The sequence below is a fragment of the Chrysochloris asiatica genome, unplaced genomic scaffold (assembly GCF_000296735.1).
Source record: "Chrysochloris asiatica unplaced genomic scaffold, ChrAsi1.0 scaffold00118, whole genome shotgun sequence".
In the NCBI taxonomy this organism is placed as follows: Eukaryota; Metazoa; Chordata; class Mammalia; order Afrosoricida; family Chrysochloridae; genus Chrysochloris; species Chrysochloris asiatica.
This window is the reverse complement of record NW_006408636.1, coordinates 1,427,719-1,446,245: the sequence shown is the minus strand read 5'-3', so window position 1 is coordinate 1,446,245 and position 18,527 is coordinate 1,427,719.

Below are 18,527 nucleotides of genomic sequence, written 5' to 3'. Positions count from 1 at the left end.
GTTACGAATCGGGCAGCGAACCTTAAGGTCAGTGGTTCGAAACTACCAGCCGCTCCGCGGGAGAAAGATGAGGCTTTCTACTCCCGTAAGGATTTACACCCTCGGAAACCCTGTACAGGGTCGCTATGGGTCGGCTCCGACTCGAAGGCACTTAACAACAACAACAACATACCATTATTTTTGCTCACAGTTACCTCTGGCATCTCAGACATTCCAACCAGGATCATTAACCCATCCAAGTACCAATCAGGCCTGACTCTGCTTAGCTTCCAAGATCAAATGAGGTCAGGCACATTCTGGGTGGTATGGCCATAGACCCAGGATCATTTTCATTCTGCCTAAAGTACATCCTTTAGAATTTCCTTTGGTAAAGGTCAATTTCCAAATAGCTTTAACTTTCTGAAAGACAGTTCTGCTGGGTACAGACATACACTGAGATTATTATTCTCATCTTCCTCTCTTTTTGCTATTATTGATGAAATAATCATAAGTTGAATTTCTATTTCTTTGTAGATGGTGTTTTCTTATTTTTCACCCCCCTCTCACTGGCTGCTTTTATAATCTTTTCTTTTTCTTTTAAAACACACCACCATTGAGTCAATTCCAACTCACAGTGAACCAATAGGACAGAGTAGAACTACTCCATAGGGTTTTGGAGATTGTAAACCTTTATAGCAGCAGACTACCTCGTCTTTCCACCATGGAGCATGTGGTGTGTTTGAATCACGGGTATTTCAGTTAGCAGTCCAACACTTAACCCAAGGGACCACCAAGACTCCTTATTTATTTATTTTAGGGTTGTGTAAAATTACTATGTGTCTAGCTATGTTTTTTTTTTTTAAATTTATATACCTTGAGATTTGCTGGGTTTCTAGGTTTTAAAGATGAATGTATTGATTGGGCTTCCTTCTACTCCAGTGACAGGTCTTTCCCCTGGGACACGCCCACTGACTCCACCCACCTCCCTTCCATTTTCGGGCCTCACACGTGGAGCAGGGAGAGGAGCCTAGTTGGCGACCCTGCTCCACAAAGGACCAGGATTGGAGGTGCGGATGGCCGCTGTACGTCTGTTCCCAACGTGCCCTGAGCTCCGCGTCCACTTCCATCCCTCGGCCTGAATCCGCGGAACTCTGGGTCCTGTCGGGGACTTGCTCTTAAGACTTCCCAAAGGTGAAGCGCGGGAATGGGTACAATGATCATTGAAGATATGGTTGTGGTCTTCACCCACGAAGAGTGGGATTTGCTGGATCCTGCTCAGAGGAACCTCTACAGAGACGTGATGATGGACACATTGAGAAACCTGGCTTCAGTCGGTGCAATCAAGAAATCACATGGCTGGAAGGATCACCTTGATAACCAGGGGAGACATTTGAGAACTGGTGCAATCGAGAACTTGGGTGAACGTTCTGAAGGCAACCAGTTTGGGGAAACCTCCAGCCCGATTCCTGGTCTTTCTGTGCACCAAGTAGATCCCACAGAAGTAGATCCTTTTGAATGTTCCCTCACTGCACCTATGCGAATTCATAGTGGAAAGAGGCCCTATGAATGTAAGGAATATGGGAAAGCCTTTCTTCGAGCATCAAACCTCAGAACACATAGGAGAATCCACAGTGGAAAGAGGCCCTATGAATGTAAGGAATATGGGAAAGCCTTTCTTCGAGCACCAAACCTCAGAACACATAGAAGAATCCACAGTGGAGAGAGGCCCTATGAATCCCTTCAGTGTGGTCCATAGTCAAGTGGGAGGCGTGGAGGGACCATCTTGCACAGACCTAGGTCATCAGAGCTGAGCGTGAAGCATCCAACAGTATGAAGTGAGGGGAGATGCCCATGGATGCCCAAACTTGCAGATAATGTTCATTGGATCAAGCTTCAATAATTGGATGATCAGAACCTGAGTTGATAGATCAATATATATATATATTTATATTTGTTTATTTTTATTTATAAAGAAAACAAGTTTAAATCGCTACAATCTGATGAACTTGAACTGTATTTATAGTTGTAGTAGCTGAAAATACTGACCAAGAGGGAAGGAATCTTCACAGCAAGAATCATGCCCATCCCATGTGTACACAGGTTTGATAGGGATGGGCAACTTAGACACTGGCTTCCTAAAAATGACGGGGTGATAAAGTCAGGAAGTGGCTGGCTTACAAGATTTTAAGAGGAAATGTAAGACTGTGCAGTGGAAGAAGGTAGCATTCCAACTGAATAGTTTTAATTTTGTCTAGGCACGTCTGGTGAAAATAGATGGGGATATGATTCTTATGATTCAGCAATCAATAATTGTTATCATGAGTGCTCGCGAGTGTCACAACTGTAAAGGTAGAAGTTTTGTAATGAAAGCAGAGGAGTAGTTCATCTTACAACCAAGAAACAGGAACCTAGGACCACCAAAGGAAAAATGCACAGGTGGAATTCGGGACCCTATTTAGAGACACAGTGACACCAGAGATGGAGTCAGAGATGATGGCATGGAGAGACAGAGCTGCTGAATATTCCAGACTCATAGAAAGAGAAAGACTGAGTGCTAGAGGCAAGGAGGCATGCTTCCAGAATGTGCGCTTTTGTTGTTTAAATTATTGTATATTCACGAGTGATTTTGTGTACATCCCCCACCCTCAAAACAACATCCACAACTGAAACCAAAAGAGAGTTAATAGAAGCAAATACTGTTGAATGATCACGCATGGAGTAGGTTGTAATCATTGCAATAAAACGATGGTATAAAACTCAAAAAAAAAAAAAAAAGATAACTGTCTTTCAACAATTTAAAAAAATTCTGTCATTATGTCTTTGAATAGTGTCTTTTATCTATTCTATCAGAATTCTATTTAGATGTATATTACTGCTACCTATTCTACATTCGGGCTGCGAACCGGAAGGTCAGCAGTTCGAAACTACCAGCTGCTCCGCGGGAGAAAGATGAGGCGATCTGCTCCCGTAAAGATTTACAGCCTCGGAAACCCTATTCAGGGTCGCTATGGGTCGAAACCGACTCGACGGCACTTAACAACAACAACAAAATTCTACATTCATGCCTCTTAACTGCTCACATTTTGTATTTTCTCTTCTGTGCTGCATTTTGGGTATCTAATTTGCACCTATCTTCATATTTCCTAATTGTCTCTTCAGTTTTATATATTTTTAAGCTATCAAAATATTTTTATTCTAGTCTATTTTATTTTGATCTTCATAGGTATTTTTTAAAAGTCTAGTGTTTCTTGTTCATACTTAAAGAAATTAAAAATTGTTTCATCATTTTAAATGTTAGTGTATATTCTGTGTGATAGACCTACATTCTGATGTCTGTGGGACAAATTGATTGTTGTTTCTGCAGGTTTTTACTCAGGGCATTTTGTTTCTGTATGTTTTGCAACTTTTGAATGTGAGATGCTCGTTTTCTTTGGACTTTAATCTCTAGAGAAACTTGAGGCCTGTGTGAAAGTTGCATTTTTCCATAAACAAATGTATTTGTTTTTGCTAATCACCTGCCAATTTCATAATGCTTGTAGAACTACTGATCTGGACTTTGCATTCAGTTTGTTGGACTTCATTATATCTTAAATTAGAACTACAAAACTATGTGAAGATCACCTATGATTACAAATTCTCATGAGAGGTTTATCCATTCCCTTGACCCAATGGTATCCTTCTGTGAGGCAGAGTTCATTCTATTCACACTTACATAGAGGGTATAGTCCTTTAGGGTGTCAGCTATATGTGGAAGTCTCCTTAAGACTCCACACTTTGGTTCTACTCTTTAACTCTTATTTCCTCCACTTCTTGCAGGCGTCAGTGATTCAGAATCTTCCAGGATCTGGAGAAAAATGTAGCTTTAAAACTCACTTACCTCCAGTGAATTTCTTACCATTATACTACTTTAACAGAGTCCTGGTGTGGTGTTATTGGATAAGTACTGGACTGCTAACCACAAGTTTGGTGGTTCTAATCCACCAGCCACTCCTTGGAAACCCTATATAGGGTCGCTAAGAGTAGGAACCGACTTGACGGCATTTAACCACAACAGCAACCTACTAATTCAACAGTAATTAAAAAGATTATTCTTATATTTTAATTGTTATCATGGGGAAGATGCTTCAGAGTGTCTAATAAGCCATATTGCTAGAACTCTCCAGCCAACTTCTAACATAACAATGCTTCCTTCCTATCATTTATTTAACTACTGTGATATTAATAATTCCTGCCCTGCCTTCCTTACAGCGTTACTACAATTCTTCAATGAGATGTTGTTGTTGTTAAGTGCCATTGAGTCGGTTTCCACTCATAGCTACCCTGTGTAGGGTTTCCAGGGAGCAGTTGGTGGGTTTGAACTGCTGACCTTGTGATTCACATTCCAGTGCTTACCCTACAGCATGGCACCAGGATAGTTGTTGTTGTTGCTAAGTGCCATCGAGTTGATTCCTACTCATAGAGATCCTGTATCATAGGGTTTCTGAGGAGTTTGAACTGCCAACCCTGCTGTTAAATCAACTTTTCGTTCCAGTGCTTATCCTAAAACGCCACACCAGGATTCCGTCGTTAAGTGTCCCTGATTTAATCCCAACTCATAGCGGCCCTGTATATGGTTCGAAGTTCAGTGCTGATCCTACAGCACCACACCAGGAGTCCATGCCAGGACAGTGGTTATCAATGTACCATAAGATATAATGCACTATTTAGATGGCAGTGGATTGCTATTACATTTTGCTGTTGTTGTTAAGTGCTGTCAAGTAGGTTCCGATGTATAGCAACCCTGTATAGGGTTTCAAAGGAGCAGCTGGTGAGCTTGAACTGCCGACCTTGTGGTTCAAACCAACTTTGTAGTCCAGCGCATTAACCTATAGCACCACTGCAGGTCAAACTAGTGATTTCAGCTGAGAAGAGGGAGTCAGAAGTTTAAAGGAGTGAGAACTCATTTCCAATTGGGAAAACCAGGGAAAACAAAATTTTAAATTTATTTTTATTTTTTAGTTGAACGTTGGAAAATAGCTTTCCTGAGCAGAAATTGAGGAGGACGTTTCAAATGGACATGAACAAAACTGCATGAACAAAAGCTGTTAAATATCTTATACTATTCCCAAAGGAGAGTCCTGGTGTGGCACTGTAGGACAAGCACTGGACAGTTAACTGCAAGTTAAGTGGTTCAACTGCTCCTTGAAAACCCTATACAAGTAGCTATGAATCCAAACTGACTAGAGGGCGCTTAACAACAATAATATTCCCAGAAGAAAGCCTTTGGTCTGGTCTCTTATTCATTATGTTTATCCTATGGGATTGTCTATATTCTGGCCTCGACCTAGAACACTAATAAAAATTCTTGCCACTCTTACCCCAGAAACTTCCCAAGCAGCCTTGTTGTTGTTGTTAAGTGCCATTGAGTCGGTTCTGATTCATAGCGACCTTGTATAGAATTTCCAAGGAGCGACTTGGTGAGTGCTTTATCCCACAGCCTCACCAATACTCATTACTCCCAAGCAGCCACAATTGATCACATTTACTACGCAAAGATATTTTATGGCAGGCTCTTTGACCCACATCAGGATAGTCCAGGTACAGATGGCCCAAGGAGAATTACTAGAAATACGTTGTTGTTGTTTTTAGTTGCCCTTGAGTCAATTCTAACTCATGGCAATCTCATTTGTGCAGAGTAGAACTGCTCCACAGGATTTTCAAGGATGTGAACTTTCAGAAGGAGATCACCAGGCCTGTCTTCCAAGGAGCCTCTGGGTGGGTTCCAACTACCAACTTTTCAGCTAGTAGTGGGTTGCTTAACTGTTTGCTACTCCCAGGGACTCCTTAGTAGAAACATGTTGTTGTTGTTAAGTGCTGTTGAGTTGGTTCCGACCCATAGCGACCCTGTATAGGCTTTCCAAGGAGTTGCTAGTGAGTTTGAACCACCAACTTTGTGGTTCAAACTGACCTTGCAGTCCAGTGCTTTATCCCACAGCGTCACACCAGGACTCCTAGTAGAAACATATTCCTACCAAAATGTACAGGTGTGTATGAGTTGCATGCACTACAACATGCTGTAGGGCAAAGGTTGTTGTGGAACAACAAAAAATATTTGATGTAGTAAAGGAGATTGATGGCTGGACACTTGACAGTACAGCAAACTCCATCATTGGCCTAATCTAGGATATGGTTGTGGTGGTGGTGTGCAGTGGAGTCAGTTCTGACTCATAGCGACCCTGATAAAATTTCCAGGGCTGTAAATCTTTATGGGAGCAGAAAGCCTCATCTTTCTCCCAAGGAACCACTGGTAGTTTCAAATTGCTGACCATGAGATTCTAAAATGTTGTGGTACAACCAAGATAACAAGCATTGGAGCAAGATAAAGTTATATATTCCTTGATGGGAAAAATTCTAGTTTTAGGAAACAGTTTCACAAAATTTAAATGCATGCGTAGTGTTACATAATAAGCACTGGACTGCTAATCTCAATGTCGGCAGTTCAAACCCACCACCTACTCCCTGGAAACCCTATACAGGGTTGCTATGAGTTGTAACTGACTCAATGAAACTTAACAACAACATCAAGTCATGCTAGAGTGGGAAGAACCCAGTGTAGTTCCCTTTTCTACAAATGGGAAGACTGAGGCCCAGAGTAAGGAAGCCTGCTGCTAAAGGTTACCTGGCTCATTAGTGGCAAAACCTGATAGCTTGTTTCCTTAGTCCAATATTTCCTCTTTCCTGACTTTCTAGACAAATATAGGTTCTTTGGGTACTTGGTGTACTGCTGCACTTCAGATACCTCTAACCAGAGACAGGGAGAGGTAGCAGAGTCTTGACAAGAGATTGAGGAGATAGTACAGCTGGAGAAGATCATTCTTTCAACAGGATTCATCTGAAGTTTGGAGAGGAGGAGGCAGCCTTTCATAAACGTTGGGCTTATGTACACCATACTGTCCATCCTGGAGTGGGTGACTGTGAAGACAATCCCTTTGTGCCTTGGAGCTCTTTGGATCTCTTTGAAGAAAATCGTGTAGTGATCAGTTATAGGTTTTGTCAGCAAATGCACTTGGATTTGAGTCCAAGTTTTGTTACTTAGAAGTAACATTGGTTTTGAGCCAGAAATAATGTTGAGTCAGAGCCTCAGTTTCCTTTTCTATATAATGGGGTTTAGAATGCACATTTCATAGGGTTATATAACATAAGCATAGTGGTTATGAATCGGGCTGCGAACCACAAGGTCAGCAGTTCGAAACTACCAGCTGTTCCGCAGGAGAAAGATGAGGCGTTCTGCTCCCATAAAGATATAAAGCCTTGGAAACCCTGTACAGGGTTGCTATGAGTCGGAACCAACTCCACAGCACACAGCCACCACCATATAAATAGTTTTAGCATTTCCAGGTACATTTAGTAGTTAACTGCTCAATACATTCATAATTGTTATCATGCTCTACTCTATTATATTCACACACAGCATAATATCTCTGTCCCCAAACTAATTATGTTACAAACCTACTGCCACTGAATCAATTACAACTTACAAGTGACCTGATACAAGAGAGTAGAACTGCTCTTTAGGTTTTCTGAGACTGTAAGTCTTTAAGGGAGCAGACTGCCTCATCTTTCTGCCACAGAATGACTGGTAGGTTTGAACCATAGACCTTGGGGTTAGCAGCCCACTACTTATCCCACAACACCACCAGGACTCATTTATATTATGGTGGTGGTGAGCCATTGAGTCAGTTCCAAGTCATAGTAATCCTGTATAGGGTTTCCAAGGCAGCAAATCTTTATGGAAGCAAAAAGCCTCATCTTTCTACTGCAGAGCGACTAGTAGATTTGAACTGCTAACATTTCAGTTAGCAGCCCAGTTTGTAATTCACTACACTAGCTTTGACAAACAAACAAAAATTCTTAGCTAACCCAAATGGTGTGCTGTAATCAGTTGTAAGGTGTGGCAAGTAATTTATTGGTACTATTTTAAACACTGAAGTTCATGAATGACTTTTTAAAAAATGTCCTATTGGAGGTTCAAGTATTTTCTTTGAATATTGTCAGTTTAATTTGCATTCATATCTGCTTTCTTAAGTAGGAGAAAGGAGAGCGAAGTCATAGTTGTGTCAGGAACTGCATGTACACTCTATTGGCTCCCTTGAGAGTGTATCACAAGAGAATTTCCAGTTCTGTGCAGGATACATAAGGCTTTTCATATAGGTCTCAGCCCAGATTTATCTCCAACTCCTACTCCCCACTATTTCCCATATCAGAAATCATACACTTTCCTACCTCCTGTGCATTTTTCCCTTGATGTGATTCTTTCCTTGGCTATTTGCCTAATTTTACCTTCTGTGGAATTTCATCTTGTTGCTCAAGGACTGAGGTGTTCTTGCAGCACTGTAGGATAAACACTGGACTGCTAATCCCAAGGTTGACAGTTCAAACCCATCAGTTGCCACTGGTTTCTGCTCCGTACAGAATGTGGAAAGGCATGCGAGAACTCCCAAACTTGCAGATAATACCCATTTGTCCTAGCTTGGATGGCTAGCTGATCAGAACCTGACCAGATAAAGAAATTTGAAACTGTGAGCAAACATAAATTATTGCATTTCATGAACTGGACCTTTGTTTACAGATGCAGTTGTTAAAAATTCAACAAGTTGTAAAAAATCCAACTGAAATGGAAGGATTCTTTATATTAAGGATCAAGCTTGTTTTCTCAGTTCACTGGGTTGATAGGAACAGACAACTTATACATTGGCTATCAAAAATCGGGGGCTATAAAAGCATGAAGTGACTGTTTTAGAAGCTTTCATGAGTGTGTTTAGTTTCAGAACGAGGGGGTTAAGGTAGAACATCCATTGAATAATTTTCCTCTTTTCCAAATGGATCTGGTGAAAGGGGATTGGGAATGATGGTGATAGGATTTTATGATTCAATTCTGAGTAACTGTTAACAGGATTAATTGTGATTGTCACAAATGTACTTGTAGAAGATGTGTAACTAAAAGTGGAGAACCGTTAATGTTTCATTTCAGGAACAGAAGACCTTAGGACCATCAAGAAGAATGAGTATGAATGGAGCGTGAGATCCTAACTAGAAAAGTGGCAGCAGCAGAGATGGTGGCAGAGACAATGGCATAGAGAGATAGAGCAGCTGAGGACCCTAGGTCCATGGACTGAGACTGTGTGCCTGTGGGCAGGAGACTGCTTTGCAAAATGTGCCCTTTGAACATTTACATGAATATATATTTGTTTTGTATGTGTATATTAAATATTTTTGTTTTGATCATTTGTGAAAAATAAGATGTAAAAGTGAAGCACAGGGTGGAAGCAGGGTGACTGTTGTTACTGGGAGGGGAATGTAATCAATGAAATGAAACACAAAGTATGATTGGTTGAGAGTACAAAAAAAATCTATGAATGATGGTTATGGGTCAGGAGTGGGGGTGGGAAATTATTCATGTGCTAGAGGTAGCATAGTGGTTATGAGTCAGGCTGCTAACCTCAAGGTCAGCAGTTCGAAACTACCAGCCATTCTGTGGGAGAAAGATGAGGCTTTCTGCTCCCATAAAGATTTACAGCCTTGGAAACCCTACGCAGGAAACCACAAGAGGATAGACACATGTCAACATGGGTGACAGGGCAGGCAACATATAAGAGGAAGGAAAGATGAAGGTAGTGGGAGACACAGGGGGATATAATATTAATGTGAACACAGGTAAATACTGGAACACTGAAGGGATTGCTATCGTTGTAATGAAGCAATGTATACGATTTGTTGAATGTAAAACTGATGATCTGATCTGTAAACTTTCACTTAATTCACAGTAAGAAGTTAAAAAAAAAAGAAAAAGAAAAAGAAATCATGTACCTGACAGTGTTCTGGGAATTGAAATGCTGGACTCCCATTTACCCTTAGGGTAAAAATTAAACCCTTTAGCATGCCGTTCTGTGCTGGCTTGCATCTATCTATCTTTATCTCTCACAGTCACACACTTTTTTCAAATTTTTCCCTCAGGTTAAACTGAGCTACTGAAGTTGCCCTTACAAGTTTGCAGTCTCTTAACAAAGAATGCCCTTTTTCCAGCTCCATACCCATCTTCATGAAACTTGGGCCACAACCTTCCTGGTCTTCCAATTAAACCTTCATATCCCCACAGAACCCTCTCCATAGTACTCATTACATTAAAATTGTTTATGCCTTTTTCTGCCTCTTCCAATAGATTGGGATCTCCATGAGTGCATTTGTCTAGTTTCTGTATAAGGTACACAGTAGTTTTACAAGAAAATAGTTGTTGAGTAAAAGGACAAATGGATGCAGAAATTATTGTACAGTGTGTTTCACTAGGGGGATGTCTGTAGGCTTATGAGGCAGTGGGCTTCTCCCACAAGATCAGCTCAGCATTCTCCAACCTTGGCACACTGTGCACAAACATCAAAAGGGCCTTTGGTGACAAGTGTCACTGCCCAGGTGGTGGGCAATGTGCCTTTCACAGCATCTATGTGCTCTGCTGACCTGTTTCTTGATCTGAGAGTTGAAGTGCTTCAATGGGTGGGGACTATTTGCACAAAATCTGATTTAGCCCCCTCCCCCTTTTTTTTTTAATTCAAAGTCTTGCTGGGTATCAGTCTGACCAAGTTCCCCAAATGGCTTTTCTGGTTTGCTTGAATTCCTCTGGGGAAGAAATGAAAAGAGTGGAAATTGTGACCTGAAAGAATGACAGAGGGAAACTCTGAATATTTGAATCACTTACATCTTCTTGTTAACTTGGAAAACAAAAATTTCATACTCCATTGTGTCCTTTCAAAGCAGTCCCAATTCCCCAGTTCTCTCCTTTGGAATGGAGACAGTCTCTGGGTTGTGTATGGTTGATGAAGTATGTACTATATGTTTGGGGTCATATACATGGCAGACACAGACAAGAATAGGCAGAGGCTCTCTCACCAGGTCTCCAAACTAGTGTACAGGGCCATCCCTTCAGGTGCCCTGACACTATGGCAGCAAACTGCATACAAGCACGTGAAGAGGACATGAGCTGGTCATTCTATGTCCCTTGCCACAGGTTAATAATAAAATTCAACAAGTGTTTACTGAATAAAATCTCTCTGGCCTGGCTCCCTCAGGCGAGAAATTTGATCTAGATGATATCTAAGTTCCCTTCTAGCTCTAAAAGGCAGCAATTTTAAATCAGAGGCTTAGCCCCATCTCTTTAGAGGAATGGATGTAGGAAGATTGGAGATGATATGTTGAAGCCCCAAATTAACCGGATCTAAGGCATTTACTACATTGTAAATGCTCTGAAATCACAGGCTTTGGATCATTTAATTTATATTTATCTCTGTCATTTATTCAATGATTTAAACATTAAACAAATTATTTTACCTCTGAATCCTTTCCCCCATCTATCTGTGACTTGACAGCATCCATTATATAGGACTCCATTGTTATTTTGAACTCTTCATCCCAATATGTTCAATAAATGCTTATTGAAGACACATGTGAGGATTCTAGTTCCAAAATTATGCACTCTGGAGGTAGTAAAGAGCCCTTTCCTTTCCTTTATGTCCTAATTAAGAAAGGTATTGATGTAGTTGTCAATAACCACAGAGACTGCAATAGAAGGCACTTCCCATATCTTAAACTATTCTACACTTCACCCCACTTCATGGCATGCTTATTTTACAGATGAGAAAACTATGGCCCTGACAGTTGCCCAGGGTCATATAGTGAATGAGTGAGCCTGAATCTTAGCTATATACCAGTTGCCTGACATGTTACATATAGAACATCTGCCTCTAAGCTGTTCTCAAGCATATTTTCATCATGTATCTTGTGGGCCCCTCGAAGCTGTTCTCAAGCATATTTTCATCATGTATCTTGTTGGCCCCTGAACTCTGTTAATTACTCCTTGGAAAATCTATAGTGGATGCTCGCCACCTTGGCTTTTTAGGTATAAGATGAATGACAAGTGACACAAAGTAGAGTGGACTGTTAGGTGCAAGGGAGAAGGGTGTAAGCAATGCTAATCAGAGGGGCTTCACATCTCCACCCTTTCCTAGAGGCAGGCTCTGACTTACACACAACCCACAAGCTATAGTTAACTCTCTTACTTAGGCACACACACATACACACACATACACACGCATACCCCAACAATTGTTTCTTTTACTATCCTTCCCACCAAATACTAATCTCAAGGGAAAATTTGATAAATATACATTCACTCTCTGTCAATGACAAACATGGCTCAATGTGGGACTCCTCTGAGGGATTCTGGCATTTAAATTGAGAGTGAAGCCAAAACAATGAATCCACCAACTGTATCACATATATTCTTATCTTCTTCCCAAACCAGCCCATGGAAGGAGGCATTGTGACAACCAGTATTACAGGTGAGGACCTGAGGCATAGAAAATTTCCTTGTTACTTCTTAACACATGTGTCAGCTTCATTGAAGACCTGTATCTCAAGCCCAGAAATTCACTTTGGGAGTTGATAAGCATTCAAACTGAAGTGGAGACAGGAAAGGGACATGCTTGAACTGAGGATCCAAAAGTCTGGATCAAGTTTTACCTGGATATAAATGCAGCTATTACTTATCTGAAGCTTGGCAAGAAATGGGCAATGATGCCCCTGTTTATCGTATGCTCTCACAAGGATGAAAATATGATAGTGAACAGCTGGGATTTTTGTGACTTCCCCTTGGCTGACAAACAGGGTTTTTGAGAAGATGTTCTGATGGGCTGTCAGTGTTCATCTGTGCTTTTCAGACCAGACCCTTTGATCATTCAGTGGTACCAGTTCAACCTCAAGTAAATTTACAATCTCTGTGCAAAAAGTTTTAAAAGTATATGAGACTCAAAGTAGTGTAAAAGGCCACTTGGCACGATACCAACTCTTGACTTCAATAAAGACAGCTAATAAAAAGAGCTAATTAAAAGAATTTTGATGACATTCATCTGAAACTTTAGATTGTTTTATGTTATAGCAAATTAACAATCATGATAAGAGGACATTAGCTGCTTTTCTCAGGTCTCTTTGTTAACAATAACTTGAGCCGGCAGTTACAACAGAGGCTGTTGGCCAAATTTTAGCAGGCAGGCCAACAAGCCAATATTTTACACAATGGATGACATTTCTGAGAGCAGAGGCAGAGACAAATCCAGAGTCACACATGTATTCTAACAAATAAGTTTTGGCCATTTAGAAAATTGTATTTAGAGCAACAAAAGATTCCAAGATTATAAAAACAGAACAGAACACTAGCACTTGGGGCTGGTCCTGCTGCCCAGTGTAGGCCAAGTGCCGCAGTGAGAACGCGTCTCATCAAAGGAAATTTAAAGCAAAAAGAAATTTTTTTCATTTTAAAAATCTTTGTATGATGCTTTCTTTCTTTCTCTCACTCTTTGATTTTTTCCCCCTCAACATCAAAAATTATTTTTTATCTCTGGTTACATAGTCTTCTCCGTCCTGCTGCCAAATTAATCTCAAGGACAGCACAAGAATGTCATGTCTGAGGCACTCCCTAATCACTGTTCCAGTCTAGGAGAAAGCAGAATGGTGTCACTGAGTGATGAGAGGACTTTTACTTATTTTTTTTCTCATGGGCCATTCCACTGGTGGCTGCTCTCAGCACCCAAGTGGCTTATGAGATAGGACAGCCCATAGACACTTCATTGCAGGGCAGTTAGCACCAGGGGCTAATGTGAAAGGCTCAAGGACTGGCCTGTCTGAATTGCAAGGTACGGGGTCCCATACGATGAGGCATCTACCAGGGAGGACACCACCAGAGAAGCAACAATATTTCAGAATTTTCTTTTCTTTGGGGTATGGATGTGTATATTTCCAGTGTTGGGTGGCTGATGAAGTCTGCAGCTATATGACAACTTTGTTAAGTAACATATGTACGAACTATTCCAGACTAAGGATAACCTAGTCATAGTTTCTCATTTAATCCCATAAAATTCTAAGAGTCACCTGGAACAAGGATAGGATTCAACATCCCTATTTATACTAATTAGGATAGCCAATCAATGCAAATGACCTGCCTTCTAGTCAAATTTAGTAGGGATATATTGAAGCTGAGTCAAAGACTGTTTTTCTCTTTGGAAGAGGAGTGATTAATTTTTATTCTACTGCTTTCACCTAGAAATGGTTCAGAGTTGGAAGGCTTTGGGAAACAGACCTCAATGTCAAACTCTTAATTAATCGAATAAAAAACACCTTTACCATGGGCAGAGATGGACCTGCACCTACAAAGATACAACTTCTAATACACTGACAAGTTTTAACAGAGAAAACCACATTTTCATTTGTGAAACTCTTTACAGAACATATCCAAAACCAGGATTCGAGCACACAGACACCCAGTAGCAAGAGCACCTCAATCACATGTGATTTTAATTGTGGAAAAGACGGAACATTTTCTCCAGGTTCATAAGTGTGGGAAATTGTCCTTTTTTGTAAAAGGATGGTTAAGACCGAGGAACTTCCTTCCCTCTCTCAACCAGTGAGGCCCCATTTGGGGGCCACTGGTCAATCATTTGGGTGGTCTTTTGGCCCTTCAGTCTGGGTCTTTCTTATGGTAAAACCCAGTCACTTCCAGTGAGTCCTCCCCACTCTTTCTACATTCATCTGTCTTAGATAGTAAAGTGCAATACATCATGAACCTTACATTTTTACCCTCTCTGCTCATTTGTAAAGCCTATGGGGCCAGGCCCCAATAGGGATAGAGATCTCCTAGTTACCTGATCAACCCAGGTTTTGTGTCCACTCTGAGAGTGCTTCTGAAACGTAACTGCAGCTTCTCTCACAAGTACATGGTAACAGTTATGACTTGGAATCAAATATATGGGTGCAGAGAAAGGTAAAGCTATCAGAACACATTATATCTATATATAAAATTCAATTTCAAAACATGGATACAAATACTCATTTACAATATATTTTAACCTTCTGCCTTAAACTACAGAAATCTTTTTGTGCCGTCCAAGGTAGGCAGAAATGAGGCTGTCTGCCTGCTGTCCCTCTAGTGCAAAATCTAGTCCTTTAAACATTCTTCTTCTCAGCAAGGGCTTCACATCTTCAGATAAGCTAGCATGGGCACTAGCAAATACAGTGGCCAAGACCAGTTCCATCTCCAACCATGAAATAATGGAGTTTAAAGACATTTCTCAATAACTACTATAGAAAAAGAAAGCTAGTTCTGCTTACAAAATCACTTAGGGAAGGACCCATAATCCCATTTTGTCCCCAGATATCTTAAATGTACATATATATTGTGGAGGAAAAAATCCTACAAAACTCTATTAAGTCAGTCACCAGAAAAATCCTTTGGGTAGCTTATCAAAGAGGCACTAATTCTTGCACCCTCCCTGCCCTTAAAAATTTTGGTATCTTAGCAGATACAGTGTAATCTTTGGTTACATAATGTGATGCTTTCATTTTTTTCTTTCTCTTTTTTTAACTGCTCTCAAAGATTTTCAAAGAGATCAGTAGTGAGAACAGACTTGCCTATAAAAGGCAGCAGGGGGAGAAACTTCATTTTAATAGAAATTGCATATGCTAAATGGTTATTCTGGCTTTACATTTGGGATTTGATACTATGCTTTAGCATACTAGGTTCCCCTGACTCTCCCCCACAAGCCCCCATAGGAGGTCAAGCATAAAAGTCACTCCCTTAGACCAGTGTCCTCTTACCTGGGCAACTGGCACAGGAAAATTAGCAGTCAGCCTTATGATTATCTGGGCCATGTGGGGCCATATTGAGTTAGTTTTTGGGCTGACTGGAAATAATTTTATGAAGTCTAGTGCTGGCGCAGGGCTGGGAAAGGGGGCAGAGGGAATGGCTTGGGACTTTGTGTTCTGCCGAATTCAAGGGTAAGAAGGGGACAAGGCCACATCTGTGCTGTGCCCAATGGAACAATCACTTAAAAACTACCTGTAGATTAAAGTTAGGTCATTTGTGTAGTGTCAGTACCATGTAGATGGTGGACCTATTTCTCTTAAAGTACAAGTAGACTATATCTTGCTATATATGCATATATGCATTTAGAAGCAAAGTATGAACAGAGAGGGGCTGTAAGATCAGCACATTATTTCTCAACTTAGACAATTACCTTTGCAACTACCTAAAGGAAAGAGTAAAGTTCTTTTTTTTTTTTTTTTCCTCTTTTTTTCTTTTTAGTGCCAGTGAACATACATAATAATATATGTATTGCTGATTTTCTTTTTTCAAAGCTATATGACATAATCCTTCAAAACATTCTTTTATCAGATTAAGGTACTTAAAGCAAAACAAAATGAAAACTCTCCAAAGAACAACGATACTGTCTGTGGCTTAGAAAAGCTATGGAACAAGGAATCCAACCCCAATTTCAGCTCAGCTACCAGGCTTGGGCCAGCTTCTGAATAACCACAGAGTTCGTGAAACTGTTGCCTTGTACAATCAGGGCCTTCTCTCTGGTGCTTCTTCTTTTTGCCTTTCTTTGTCTCCATCTCCATTCAGCACTGCAAATCTCTTTGGAGATAGTCCCTGTGACTTGTCGCATGAGTGATCCTTTTCTTTTAGCTCAACAGGTGAGAAAGTCTGGGTGGCTGGTCCTTCATGGGTGAGCACAGTATACCAACCACATCAACTCTGTTTGTAGAGGTGCGTGCATGCAAAATGAGACTTCTGTTCAAAAGACAATTACATTGGCTAGAACATCAATGGCCCAAAGAAAACAAAACAAAAACAAAAAAAACCCTTTCCCCCTTTTATATAAGGGAGAACACAGCCAAATTAAAATCTCTTTGTCAGTGAAACCTCAATGCAGAAAGGGTTGGCCTAAGTCCCTGTTTAGGCCATTTTTATAGGTCCTTCCATTTGGAAACTTGGAGCAATCTAGTTGTTGCTGCTTTTAATTACATTGCTGTTTCACTGATATTTGGCTTTTGCAGATAATAAGCATATATATTTATAAAGACTAGATTCATGATTGGGAATCCATAAAGATGAAAAATCTTTATAGAGTAATGGAAAGTAGTGCCTCTAGTATTTAGAATGATATAATCGAATCCATGTTTCACCAAAGATGAAAATCATTTCAAAACAGATGTAAAGGAACTATTAAAATGTTATCTAGTTTAACTGATAAGTGATGTTGTTTTTGTTTTTTGTTTTCCTGCTAAACAGCTTACATAAGCCAGATGGTGGCATAACAAAGAAAACCAGAACTTTCCTATTTTAGAAAGGAAACCCTGTCAGCTTTCATTTTATCCAGCAGTCTTGAATGGACATATCATCCACTTTAGGTTCCCCTCTCTCTTGTTATTTAAAGAGCTGTTTTGTAAGTTCATTTGGCTATTAATATCAACACAGAAATCAGGGTAGGAAACCTATGTGCATCATGTCACTCAGAAACTATGTTCTAAACAAGCAGAGTAAACCAATTGAAATGGGCAGTTTGGTGACTGGTCCCTGATATTTTTAAGCTTAAAAGACCAAATTAAGAGCAAGTGAGGAGGCAATGGCCAGGATGAAAACGTAGGTGGATATTCCTCATGTCCTTGGGGTTGGGAGACAAAGTCACCAGAACAGAGGGTTGCCAAAGGGCTATGCATAATCAATGTCCCAGGAACATACCCTGAGTCCATGAGTGTCATTCTATTAAAGTCATACCCACCAGACCAAAGGAAGCCATGGTTCTGTAGAAAGTCTCAATGTTTCAACGTCTTTCTGAATGACAGAAAACAAACAATAATGGAAAATCTAAGTGAATATGGCCAACAGAGTCAGCAATAAAGGAGGGTGATGTGTAAATCCACCAGATGGTGCGCATCTGGCTTTAGGATTTGGCTCTGAAGACTTTAACATATTAGTCAGAGTCTCCTCTTGGTTTTTTTTTTTTGTTTGTTTGTTTGTTTGTTTTTTATCCCATTTTCATGTGACTTTTACAGGTGGATATGTTGGGTGACAAGGAGAGTATTTACAGTGTTTTTGGTTTTAGGGCCTTCATTCTTCCCAACTTGGTAATTACATTTTCTCTTCAACCCTGATTTGGGTAGCCTCTTTAGTTATTCTGAAAGAAGCAGTGAGCATTTCACCATTTGGTGGGAGGGTATCATTTCTGAGGGACAAAGGCAAGGCGCCCAGTTTGTCCAATCCTTTTGATCTGACAGTTGATATGCCCATAGAAATGATCATTTTATCATCATGGCTGAAATGCAATCAGGTTAAGCTTAGTCCATGAAACACTAAAGGAAAGATGGAAGGAGCTTGTGGCTGCAAGGAGTCAAGCACATTCAGGCCCTTTAACGGAGGGACAACTGTAGTGGCAGCAAAGAATCAAATGTTCAGTATCCCAATAGGAGAAAAGCCAAGCCACCACTTCCTTCTCCTCTGACTCTAGCACCTAGCTTCTTCCTGGCTCTTTGGAAGACCTTGGATCCAAATGGGGCCTTCCAAACAATCAAATCTCTCCTCTCTTTTTCAATTGTCTGCTCTTTGAAGTAAATGATCAAGTTTTGGCTAAAGAGAACCTTCAGTTAAAAGCTCTTATAAGCCATTGAAAGCAGATTTGAGGATGGAG